At 41.3% G+C, this 12603-nt stretch overlaps 2 pseudogenes; both read left to right on the plus strand.

Annotated features, from left to right (window-relative positions):
- Positions 1–3696: 3696 nt before the first annotated feature.
- Positions 3697–6035, plus strand: LOC110171375 (E3 ubiquitin/ISG15 ligase TRIM25-like; annotated as a pseudogene).
- Positions 6036–10719: 4684 nt separating this feature from the next.
- LOC129411904 (tripartite motif-containing protein 16-like) lies at positions 10720–12396 on the plus strand (annotated as a pseudogene).
- Positions 12397–12603: the final 207 nt, after the last annotated feature.

The following is a 12603-nucleotide window of genomic DNA, read 5'->3' on the forward strand; positions in this document are numbered from 1 at the left end:
AATTGTTCAGTTCGTTTTGTAGTAGTAGTAGTAGTAGTAGTAGTAGTAGTAGTAGTAGTAGTAGTAGTAGTAGTAGCAGCAGCAGCAGCAGCAGCAGCAGCAGCACCCAGTCCTGGTTTAGTCCTGTTCTAGTCCTGTTCTAGTCCTGGTTTAGTCCTGTTCTAGTCCTGGTTTAGTCTTGGTTTAGTCCTGGTTTAGTCCTGGTTTAGTCCTGTTCTAGTCCTGGTTTAGTCTTGGTTTAGTCCTGGTTTAGTCCTGGTTTAGTCCTGTTCTAGTCCTGGTTTAGTCTTGGTTTAGTCCAGGTTCAGTCCTGGTTTAGTCCTGTTCTAGTCCTGGTTTAGTCCTGTTCTAGTCCTGGTTTAGTCTTGGTTTAGTCCTGGTTTAGTCCTGGTTTAGTCCTGTTCTAGTCCTGGTTTAGTCTTGGTTTAGTCCTGGTTCAGTCCTGGTTTAGTCCATATGCAGTGTAAAAGTCCGCCCTCTCGATCGTGTCTGTGAATTCGTGTTCGTACTGAAGAAAGTGTAATGGTAAATTTTCTTTTTGTGATTGTAATTCTTGACGTCGTAACTTTTCAATTCATATTCTGTTGGATAAAATACACACAACACTTTTTATGTAGGACTGGACTCATTCCAGAGTTTACAACTATTTATTTTATGCTCAACTACAGCCAAATAAAAAGTTGCTTGCTCCATAAATGAGCATCACTATGTGATGAAAACTTACTGTCTTGGTAGTTTTCAGATGATATAATTGTCACACATCTTTAGGGAGTTGTACTCGTCTGACAGCATTTTCCCATTGTTTTCTTTTTTAGCATCATGTGAAAAGCAGTGAATGTTCACATCAGTTTCCTTGTTGCCTTTAGACTGGAAATTACAACCGAAAGCCCCGCAGTGTGGCATTATATCAATTGATGGTGTTAGCAAAACAGATCTTAAGTTGAACCTGATGACAGAAGACAGCACCTTGTGACGAGGTTACCCAGAATGCTTTGGGACGTAAACAAATCTGGTGAATTACTAGTGATTGTATTTTCTCCTTTTTTAATAAAAAAAAATACTACAAATGAACATATTTGAGTTTTTTGGTATTACGTATTTATAACTGATGCCGACGTTAATCATATAAGAGCAGCATGTCAAAATAGCCGGGGATCCTTTTAAGGCACATCATAATCTGCTTCCTCCGAGTCTCCAAGACATGTTCAAACCCACAGAGAGTGAGTTTAATCTGAGAGGGTCGAGCCTCTTTCACAAAGCTCATGTGAGGACCAGCCAAAAAGTCGATGCGTCTCCATCAGGTGTCCATCAGGTCTGTGAAAAAAAGTGTATAAAGACCAGAATTATAGAGAGAATTATTATAAAGAAATATAAAGAAATACAATAAATCATGGAACTTACAAATTAATTCTAACCCTCAATTATACAAAGTGTCTGTGTATTTATACAATAATAGGTGTGAATACTAACGTGCACATGGGCCAGTGTGTGTGTGTGTGTGTGTGTGTGTGTGTGTGTGTGTGTGTGTATGTGTGTGTGTGTGTGTGTATGTATGAACATTGATGTGTATTGGATTGTGTGTCTGTATTGTGTATGTGTGTGCACCAATAGAATTAAGTGTATTCTTTCCTGAGTTTTGTGTTGTTTTCTGTAAATAGTTCTGTCATCTTGTCTCCTGTTCTATATGTTAATAGTGTTTGGCAAAATTAGTGTTAAAACTTGAGCCTAAATCAGGGGTCGGGAACCTTTTTTACTCAAAGAGCCATGAAAGCAAAATATTTGGAAATTTATTTTTATTTATCAGTGAGAGCCATATAATATATTTAAGACCGAATTCAACTAAATGTGAGAATAATAAGCCTCTGAATTTATTCTTTTAAATAATGTTGTTATAATAATCACCATTAATGCGACTTCTGGTGCTGCATGGATTTGCTGATGGCTTTGTAGTGTGGTTGGTATAGTCCAGATGCCATCCCATACGGACCTGGACTACGGTCAGACCGATGTTCCCAATGTTCCTCCAATTGCAAAAGGAATCTATGTTCCCTGTTAACACTGCGGGCCGTCCTCATCACAAGTTACCTCCATGAACTCATAAAACAGCGGCATGTAGCCTAGAACTTTGTACAAACTCACCGCACATCAGCCCGGAGTTCGGGTAACAGCGCTAAACATACGGGAACAGTCACCGTAGCGCGCAGCCCTTCAAGACGGGGCTGGGGGTCCAGTGTTGGTCAGATCGGGGGCGAGTAAGACCAGCGCGCAAAGGACTGGGTCCGAGAGCTTCAGTGCCATCATCTGCGCCCTGGTTCCGTGTGGGGAAAGGAAGAATGCGCTGTGGACCACAGGTCTTTGCGGTCTGCTCCGGCCCTCCGCGCTCGACCGCGGCTGGTTCTAAGGTGCTGCAAAACATCCGGACAGAAGCGTGAATCCCGTGTGATTCATTATATGTTGTTCTGAGCGTCCGTTTGCGCACGTGTTTTGTTTTGTTTTTTTCCTGGGGAAAGCGCTTCTCAGGTGGAGGCACCGGACACCACTTCCCACTTCAGCTCATCTATTTGTTGTGGTGCACTTTTCATGTGTTTGCATTTGTACACAGCTGATGAATCATATCCATGAGCAGAGATGAACAAGGGCTCGGAGGTCGGTGATTTTGCCACTTCTTTAACAGATCTGTGTTGAAGCGAGCCCGCTCACTAATGCACGTTTTTGAATGTATTTTTAAGTAATCCGTCCAATTGTAATGAAATAAATGCTACAGGTTTGAATCTAATCCAGCTGCGCCCAGAGGTTCGGTGTACTTACGACGGCGTTGGATGGAGGATTTATGCGGCTTGATGTAAACAAAAACTTTTTTTTGAAAACTATGCTGTGTGCACGATGTTATTTTGGAAAACGGAGGGAGGGAAATATTCGTTTCTCAAAATACTCGGCTATGTGTAAACGTAGCCTAAAACAAGTGAAAATATTTGATGTTTTATCTACGAGCCACATGCAATCATCAAAAGAGCCACACCAAGAATAACTGAATAACTTTAGTAATATGGATCATTTCTGTGTTAAATCAGTGTAATATGATGTATGATTATCTCAATTGACCAAAGAAAATAAACTAAACAAACAAACTCACAGTTTAATTCTGGTATTTGTTCTGGTCCTGGTTTAGACCTGGTCTAGTCCAGGTTTAGTTCATAGTTTATCTCCATTTTTAATGTGGTGTTTTGTACAAGTTTGATCATCCCATTTGTTTTATAATGAAAAACTGGTGCCTCTGTTGGAGAATGTGAAAAAAGTTGATTGTAATAACCCTGTTTCAGAGTCACATCACAGATCCACACTGCTTCATCATGAAAAAGTAAAAACTGACAGAAATAAAGAACCAAGGATTACATAAAAAAAAACAAAAAAAAAAAAACAAAAAAAAAACAGACAAAGCTAAATCAGGACTAAACAGGAGTAAACAGATCTAAACCAGGACTAATCCAGTTTAAAGCTCAGCTGGTCTAGACTGAGACTAAAGCAATAAACATACATGTCCTTATAGAAAAAGCTCTGATGAAGATGATGTTTGTTGACAAGTTAACAATGACACATGAAACATGTGTGTGTCTTTAAGAGCTGCCACTTCCTCCTCACATCTACACAGAGCTGTGGGTGTGGCTCCTCCCACAGCTCTCACTCCACTCTGAAGTTTCGTTTGTGTCAAAGTCCAAGTGTTTGTGATCCAGGAGAGATGGCGCAGAAAACACTCGACCAAGAAGCCTTTTCCTGCTCCGTGTGTTTGGATCTACTGAAGGATCCTGTGACTATTCCCTGTGGACACAGCTACTGCAGGAACTGTGTCCAACAGCACTGGGACCAAGAGGACGACAAGCAGCTCTACAGCTGTCCTGAATGTCGCCTCAACTTCAGCCCCAGGCCTGTCCTGGGTAAAAACATCATGTTAGCAGGTTTAGTAGAGCAGATGAAGAAGACAGCGCCCCCTGCTGCCCGCTGCTATGCCGGACCTCAGGATGTGTCCTGTGATGTGTGCACTGGGAGGAAGCTGAGAGCTGTCCAGTCCTGTCTGCAGTGTGTGGCCTCTTACTGTGAGCGCCACCTACAGCCTCATCATGATGTTGCATCGTTTAAGAAACACCAGCTGGTGGCGCCGTCTCACACACTCCAGGAAAACATCTGTACTCAACACGACAAAATGATGGAGATGTTCTGTAGGAGCGACCAGCAGCTGCTCTGCTCCCTGTGTGTGGACCAACATAAGGGTCATGACATAGTGGCCTCTGCCTCAGAGAGGGCTCAGAGGCAGGCAGAGCTGCCGGCCAGGAGGGCCCTGCTGCTCCAGAGCCTCCAGCACAAAGAGACAGACCTGAAGAGGCTCCAACAGGAGGCCCAGGACATCAGACGCTCTGCCCAGACAGCAGTGCAGCGCAGCGGGGACAGCTTCACACAGATGGCCCTTCTCCTGGACAAAAGACGCTCTGAAGTGGAGCAGCAGATCCGCTCCCAGGAGCAGACCCAACTGAGCCGAGTCCAAGAGCTCCAGGACCAACTGCAGCAGGACGTGAGGGGGCTGAAGAGGAGCCTCTCTGAGCTGGACACACTGGCCCTCACCCAGGATCATAACCAGTTTATACAGGTCTACACTTCACTGTCCCCACACACACAGAGCACAGAGACACACACCATTCACACACAGGGGACCAGAGCTACTTTGAGGAAGTGACCAGAGCTGTGTCCAAGCTCAGAGACACACTCCAGCTCACTCTGAGTCCAGTCCAGGTTTTACTGGCACCAGCTGAACCCAGCTCCAGAGACGACTTCTTACAATATTCTACAGAAATCACTCTGGACCCAAACACAGTTCACACCAAACTGTCTCTGTCTGATGGAAACAGAAGAGTAACAGTTATGAGTGAACAACAGAGTTATCCAGATCATCCAGACAGATTCAGTGGTTGGTGTCAGGTCCTGAGCAGAGAGAGTCTGACGGGTCGCTGTTACTGGGAGGTGGAGTGGAGCGTGAGGTGTGGCTCGTATAGCAGTTTCATACAGAGATATTCAGAGGAAAGGAAACTCTAATGAATGTGGATTTGGATACAATGATAAATCCTGGGCCTTGGAGTGTAAATCTAACAGTTATTCATTTTGGTTTAACAAAGTCCAGTCCCAGGTCTCAGGTCCAGTCAGGTCCAGAATCGGGGTTTACCTGGACCACAGTGCAGGGGTTTTGGCGTTTTACAGCGTCTCTGAAAGAACCATGAGCCTCCTCCACAGAGTCCAGACCAAGTTCACTCAGCCTCTGTACACTGGGGTCTGGATTGTTTCTACTGGTGACACTGTACATTTCCATAAACTCAAATAGCAGCTTTGTTCTCCACAGTTTAGGATCAAATGTGTGTGTTTTTTATTTTTTAACTAATTTGATAATTTGTTCTCCACAGACTGGGATCAAATTTGTGAGTTTTTTTTTTTTTTTTTTTTTTTTAAACTATATTCGATAAACTTTAGAAAATCTTTTTGTGATGGTTGTCTCTAAAATCCTTGTTTCGACTCCAACTGATTGTAAAACTAGTATCAAAACGAGATAAAACATTAGAACAATGAATAAAATCCTGAGTAACTTTGTAATGGTCTTGGTTTGTATCAGAAGTAGAATCATTGTAAAGACATGATGAAAATGACATGTTACTGTTCATATTATTAGAAAACTAAACTCTTCACATTTGTATTATTATATTATTCTCTATATATTTTACACCAGACACTGTTTTAACTTGATTAGAACTTTTATTTCCAATGTTGTTGCTCATGTAAGTGTGTGTAAATGTCATGTCAGACTGGAGCAGTGATGGTGTGTGTGCTCTGTGTTTCTGTGTGTACATGGAACTGTGTTTTGTGTCGACTTGAATCAGAATTGTAAAAGTTGCTCAGGGCCACAGAATGAGGAACACTGGTTATATAATGATGAAGACAAACAGCACCATCTTTACACTGGAACTTTTCAATCACAAATACATTCTGAAATCAATCTGTTTCATGTGTTTTTTTCTGTCTCAAAATCTAGAATTTATTATGAAAATAGTGAGATTAGAAAATAAGAAACTGTTTTAGTAAAGTCCAAGGACAAAAGCAGTGGAATAAGAATGTCACAGATTAAAATCGGCCTGTTATAGATTAGAGATGATGTTGTATTTTGCTGCATATTTTCAAATCACAATATTGATCTAATATGAATGAATAAAAGAAACAAATCCTCTGACTTGTGTGTTAGAAAACTGTGGTGTCCAATGGGAGCTGACGTCGCTGTAAACGTCATCACAACAAAGCGGCACGAGCTGTGGCTCCTCCTATGGAGAGCTGCACATCACACTAGAACAGAGCTTTTTTTAACATTTGTACCAAATAATAACACAATGCTGCTGAATCCTACATGTATGATGGATTATGAAACTAAACTTGTAGAAGGAAGTGTGTATGTGACAGGGGCGTGTGTCGGTGGAGGTGAAAACAGGGCTAGATCAGAGCCATGACGTCTTGAACACAGGAGAATAAAGACGACTCAAACATGGAAGAATCACTGTAAACTAGGGCCGGGCACGTTAACAAGTTAATTTTACATTAACTAATTAAGTCATTAATGCCGACAATTATTTTAATGCCGTTAATGCAGTTTTTATTATTTATTTATTTATTTTATTGTGAACGTCTGTTTTTCATTGGCTTTTACTTTGAAAAAAGGTCCACCACAGGCGTTTGGAAGAAAAAAATGTGATTGGTCCATTTCCATTCCATTATATATTAACCCTTTGTTTCCCAAGAAATATCAGTCCAAGTTTATAACAATGATCTAGAAATGATTCATAGTAGTAGTGTTTATTACTCACTGCATAAACAATATTTAAAAATATATTAGCAGTACAAAAGTCCATTTCATATTTTTTCTTGAGCCTTCACTGAACACCTTGAAGACTCTGGGGGTTCCCCTGTGAAAGAAATGCTGTTTGCACAACAAATGTTTGGCTCTTTCATTTACATTTCCAATAAAACTGCACTATTCTCTACTTTTTAATTCATTCATTGGTTTTGTGTATAACATATGATTAATCGTGATAATTTTTTTTTTTATTTTTTGCCCAGCCCTACTGTAAACACAACTTCAGAGGGTCAAAGAGAAGGAAACTACTAGAACATGGTTCAAAGGTCAGAAAAGAGGATTGTGCAGAATAGGTGTGATTTAAGAAAAAACAGACATATTTAAAGGTGCACTATGTCACTTTTGTGGTGGGGAGTCTTCCACCTGCTTGTTTCTATGGAGATAATATTATTATGTTGGAATGTTCCACATGTTAAAAGCAGCACAAGGTCTCAGTGCACAACACTGTTACAATAGTGACACCTAGTGGACAGATCCATTTGTGCAGCAGCAGATCTGACTCCAAAATGAACTCAAGCATCACTCTGGAATATCCACAGTTCCAATGGATTTATCATCATGTCAGGATTTGAACTTGTTTATATTTACTCTATGTTATAATGTCTGGAGTTTTAGAATGTCATGTGCACTACTGGTCAAAAGTTTTTGATTTTTCCAGTTATTTATTGGATTTCAAGTCGTGCAAGTCCAATGAAGAGCTTGAAATGGTACGAACTGAACAGACAGAGGTTAAAAAAATATATAAAAGATACAAAACACAAGTCCAAGCTCTGCCAAAACGACCTCAGGAAAACAGAACAAGATGGTAAAACTTGAAAACCTGGAGTTTCCAACAGCAGCACAGTGTCCAGACTTAAACCCCATGGAGCTGGTTTGGGATGAACTGGACAGAAGAGTGAAGCAACCTACAAGTGCCACACATTTATGGAAACTTCTGCAACAGACTTGGGAAGAACTTTCTGAACAATATTTGGTTTCTATTATAAAAAGAACGAGCCACGNTTAGTTCTGGTTCAGTTCATATCCGGTGTAAAAGTTCATCATCTTCACAGTTCTTGTGGTGAGAGTAAATTCAAGTCATGCAGTAGTAATGTAATGTCTGACATTTGAAATGCAGTAATATTGTAATGTAACTAATGACTTTGAAATGACAGGAACAAGTCATAAATAACACATGACACTTTTAAAGTCACTTGTCCAACACTGGACTTTGGACATTTGAAATGGCACTATTCCTAAAAATGGTCTTAAAGGACACATATTCCACTTCTTCTTTTCTCATCTCTTCTTTTCTCATCTTATTTCCTCGTCACAAACAAACCAGGAGTTGTGTTTTGTTTCATTCACAAATGTTTCACACACAAACTGCACATTTAGGCTGAGAAAACACTGTTCCACCTTGTGACGTCATACGCAGTGTTGGGAAGGTGACTTTTCAAATCCAAAGTGAAAATCCATCCTATTTTCCTCAGTGTCTCTTGGGATAAATGTCAGTCCTTTGATGCGACGCTACATCATGCATTTGTCTGGTGTCCAAAAGTGGCCGCCTCCTGCTCTGATGTGTTTCATACAATATCACAGATTGTTCAAATGAATCCTTGTTAATTATCCTTGGTACGACAGAAGTATTTCATCATCTGACATCAGCCCAAAACCACTTCATTTCCTCTTGTCTTATGAGCACAAAGAAACTTCTCTTGGTGTCATGGAAGGGGCCGTCAGTACCGAGCTGTAAAATGTGACTACGAGATCTTGTGAACATTTTACATCTAGAGAGAAAACGATATTTGTTAAAGGAGAAACTAGTGTCATTTAAAAAAGTGTGGCAACCTCTTATTGATTTTTTTAGAATCTGTAACTATATGAGTAACATCTCCAAATACACAGATATATGTACTTCTGCAGGCTGTTGTTATGTTTGTTCTCAGTTTTGTGGAGTTATTTTTATTGGAACTTTTCTATATCAAACAGTATTGAGCGCTGTTGATCCTGTACAGTTTGAGTTGTGACTTAATAAAAATGTTATGACTAAAATTTCAAGCTGTGCACAGTGTTATCGGCCCTCGCCACAGTGGGATACAAGCCACCGTGAAGATCCTGCCTCTCGTCCCCGCCCCAAAATCAGCCTGTATATATATATTACTTCTATATGTTACTCCGTTCAGTCCAGTGAGTTCATGACAAACAGACTTATCTTCAGTGAATGTTTTGAAAAATGTCATTTTAAGAGGCACTAGAGAGTTATTTTGTTAGATAGTTCCTTCATTTGTACATCATATGTCAGCTCACAAATCTGCACAAATGTTCTACTGGATTTTTCCAAACAAAAAATGTGTGTGGGAGAATTTTTTTATTATGTTTTTTTTTTTTTTTTTTCAAATATTGCAATGTTGTTGAAAATTCACCCTGACCACACCCAAAGTCATATTCCAAATACAATTGATCAAGTTGAATACACATGGGTTTTGTGTCTTTTGGCCAAATTTGACGTGTTTGTGAGGAGATGTCCTGTTCTTGCAGTTTTAGAATTTTTCGTCGTTTTTTTTCCGGATCAAGCTTCCAATGGCCCAATAAAAATCAAAGTTTGAGGCGGCACTACTGACTCGTCTTTTATTATTTCTTTTTCCCTGGGCCTTTGCTCAATATGAGAGCTCATTGAGTTCTAATCGTTGACACTGATCGCTGGTGTGTTCATTCTTGTTTACTCTCTGATTTTTGTCATCATCATGATTCTGTGATCATTTGAATGAGTTGGTCCCATGCTTGGGCCTAATAATACAGATGGAGATGGAGGTGTGTCCTCATTGACTTTTTTGTTCAGTTTGACATGGAGGACACATGTGCCAAATTTTGTTGGTCTATGAGAAACACATTTTTTTCTCATGGAATTCAGAAAAAAACACATTTTTCACCAAACTCAAATGTTTTGTCAAATAAAATGGACTTTTTGTTCATCATAAAGGTTAGAGTCATGTGACTGTGATACTGGTCACAGACGTGTTGTTTACTACCTGAAGTTTGTGATTTTCACAGTTCTGTAATTATTTGAATGAGTCCATCACGGTTTTATAATTATCTGAATGAGTAAAACTAACACAATAAAAATAAGGACATGCATTAATTAAAAGAAGGTGAACCATAATTATAAACAAATATAATAAATGATTCTGACAAAACACACCTGTGGAGTGAAAACCATTTTAGGGACGTCATAAGATAAAGAGAAAACATTATTTGTTCCACAATGGGCAAATTACAGTGTTGCATCACAAAGGTCAAGAACTGCAGGAAAATAAGTAGAAACAAACAAGATGAAGATAATGATCATGAAGCTCATCAACAAGGCCAAGGGGGCGACTTTAAGCATTTAAATATAAAATAAAAAAAACATATTTTGAGTCTTTTCATTTGTAGTAAACAAAGAAAAGAGAAACACTGAATGAAACATTTGGACTGGTTGTGTAACTCAAGTACAACTGGTCCAACTGGTTATTTCAGATGCTGTTAAATCTTAAACTATAAATATGTTTCACTGAAAGGGAAAGACGCTCACACTTGTACTTGATTGGTCCCAGTTTGAGCAGTTTAACTCTGATATGGACTGGTCTGGTCCTGGTTTAGACCTGGTCTAGTCCAGGTTTAGTTCATAGTTTATCTCCATTTTTAATGTGGTGTTTGTACAAGTTTGTGTAACTCAATGTGTCACATTTTAAACATGGTGAACTTCTGAACACATCTACACAGAGCTGTGGGTGTGGCTCCTCCCACACCTCTCACTCCACTCTGAAGTTTCATTTGTGTCAAAGTCCAAGTGTTTGTGATCCAGGAGAGATGGCGCAGAAAACACTCGACCAAGAAGCCTTTTCCTGCTCCGTGTGTTTGGATCTACTGAAGGATCCTGTGACTATTCCCTGTGGACACAGCTACTGCAGGAACTGTGTCCAACAGCACTGGGACCAAGAGGACGACAAGCAGCTCTACAGCTGTCCTGAATGTCGCCTCAGCTTCAGCCCCAGGCCTGTCCTGGTTAAAAACATCATGTTAGCAGGTTTAGTAGAGCAGATGAAGAAGACAGCGCCCCCTGCTGCCCGCTGCTATGCCGGACCTCAGGATGTGTCCTGTGATGTGTGCACTGGGAGGAAGCTGAGAGCTGTCCAGTCCTGTCTGCAGTGTGTGGCCTCTTACTGTGAGCGCCACCTACAGCCTCATCATGAAGCTGCAGCGCTTAAAGAAACACCAGCTGGTGGAGCCGTCTCACACGCTCCAGGAAAACATCTGCTCTGAACACGACAAAGTGATGGATCTATTCTGCCGCAGTGACCAGCAGCTGCTCTGCTCCCTGCTGTGTGGACCAACATAAGGGTCATGACATAGTGGCCTCTGCCTCAGAGAGGGCTCAGAGGCAGGCAGAGCTGCCGGCCAGGAGGGCCCTGCTGCTCCAGAACCTCCAGCACAAAGAGACAGACCTGAAGAGGCTCCAACAGGAGGCCCAGGACATCAGACGCTCTGCCCAGACAGCAGTGCAGCGCAGCGGGGACAGCTTCACACAGATGGCCCTTCTCCTGGACAAAAGACGCTCTGAAGTGGAGCAGCAGATCCGCTCCCAGGAGCAGACCCAACTGAGCCGAGTCCAAGAGCTCCAGGACCAACTGCAGCAGGACGTGAGGGGGCTGAAGAGGAGCCTCTCTGAGCTGGACACACTGGCCCTCACCCAGGATCATAACCAGTTTATACAGGTCTACACTTCACTGTCCCCACACACACAGAGCACAGAGACACACACCATTCACACAGGGGACCGGAGCTACTTTGAGGAAGTGACCAGAGCTGTGTCCAAGCTCAGAGACACACTCCAGCTCACTCTGAGTCCAGTCCAGGTTTTACTGGCACCAGCTGAACCCAGCTCCAGAGACGACTTCTTACAATATTCTACAGAAATCACTCTGGACCCAAACACAGTTCACACCAAACTGTCTCTGTCTGATGGAAACAGAAGAGTAACACTTATGAGTGAACAACAGAGTTATCCAGATCATCCAGACAGATTCAGTGTTTGGTGGCAGGTCCTGAGCAGAGAGAGTCTGACGGGTCGCTGTTACTGGGAGGTGGAGTGGAGCGGGAGGTGTGCTCGTATAGCAGTTTCATACAGAGATATTCAGAGGAAAGGAAACTCTAATGAATGTAGATTTGGATACAATGATAAATCCTGGGCCTTACGGTGTGAATCTAACAGTTATTCATTTTGGTTTAACAAAGTCCAGTCCCAGGTCTCAGGTCCGGTCGGGTCCAGAATCGGGGTTTACCTGGACCACAGTGCAGGGGTTTTGGCGTTTTACAGCGTCTCTGAAAGAACCATGAGCCTCCTCCACAGAGTCCAGACCAAGTTCACTCAGCCTCTCTACACTGGAGTCTGGTTTTATAATACTGGAGCCACTGCACATTTCCCTAAACTCAAATAGGAGCTTTGTTCTCCACAGTTTGGAGATCAAATGTTGTGTTTTTTTTAAAAACTAATTCGATAAAGTTTAAAAATCTTTTTGTGATGGTTGTCTCTAAAATCCTTGTTTCGACTCCAACTGATTGTAAAACTAGTATCAAAACGAGATAAAACATTAGAACAATGAATAAAATCCTGAGTAACTTTGTAATGGTCTTGGTTTGTATCA

Source organism: Boleophthalmus pectinirostris, unplaced genomic scaffold (assembly GCF_026225935.1).
Source record: "Boleophthalmus pectinirostris isolate CB_2022bp ecotype Guang Dong unplaced genomic scaffold, ASM2622593v1 HiC_scaffold_1, whole genome shotgun sequence".
Classification (NCBI taxonomy): Eukaryota; Metazoa; Chordata; class Actinopteri; order Gobiiformes; family Gobiidae; genus Boleophthalmus; species Boleophthalmus pectinirostris.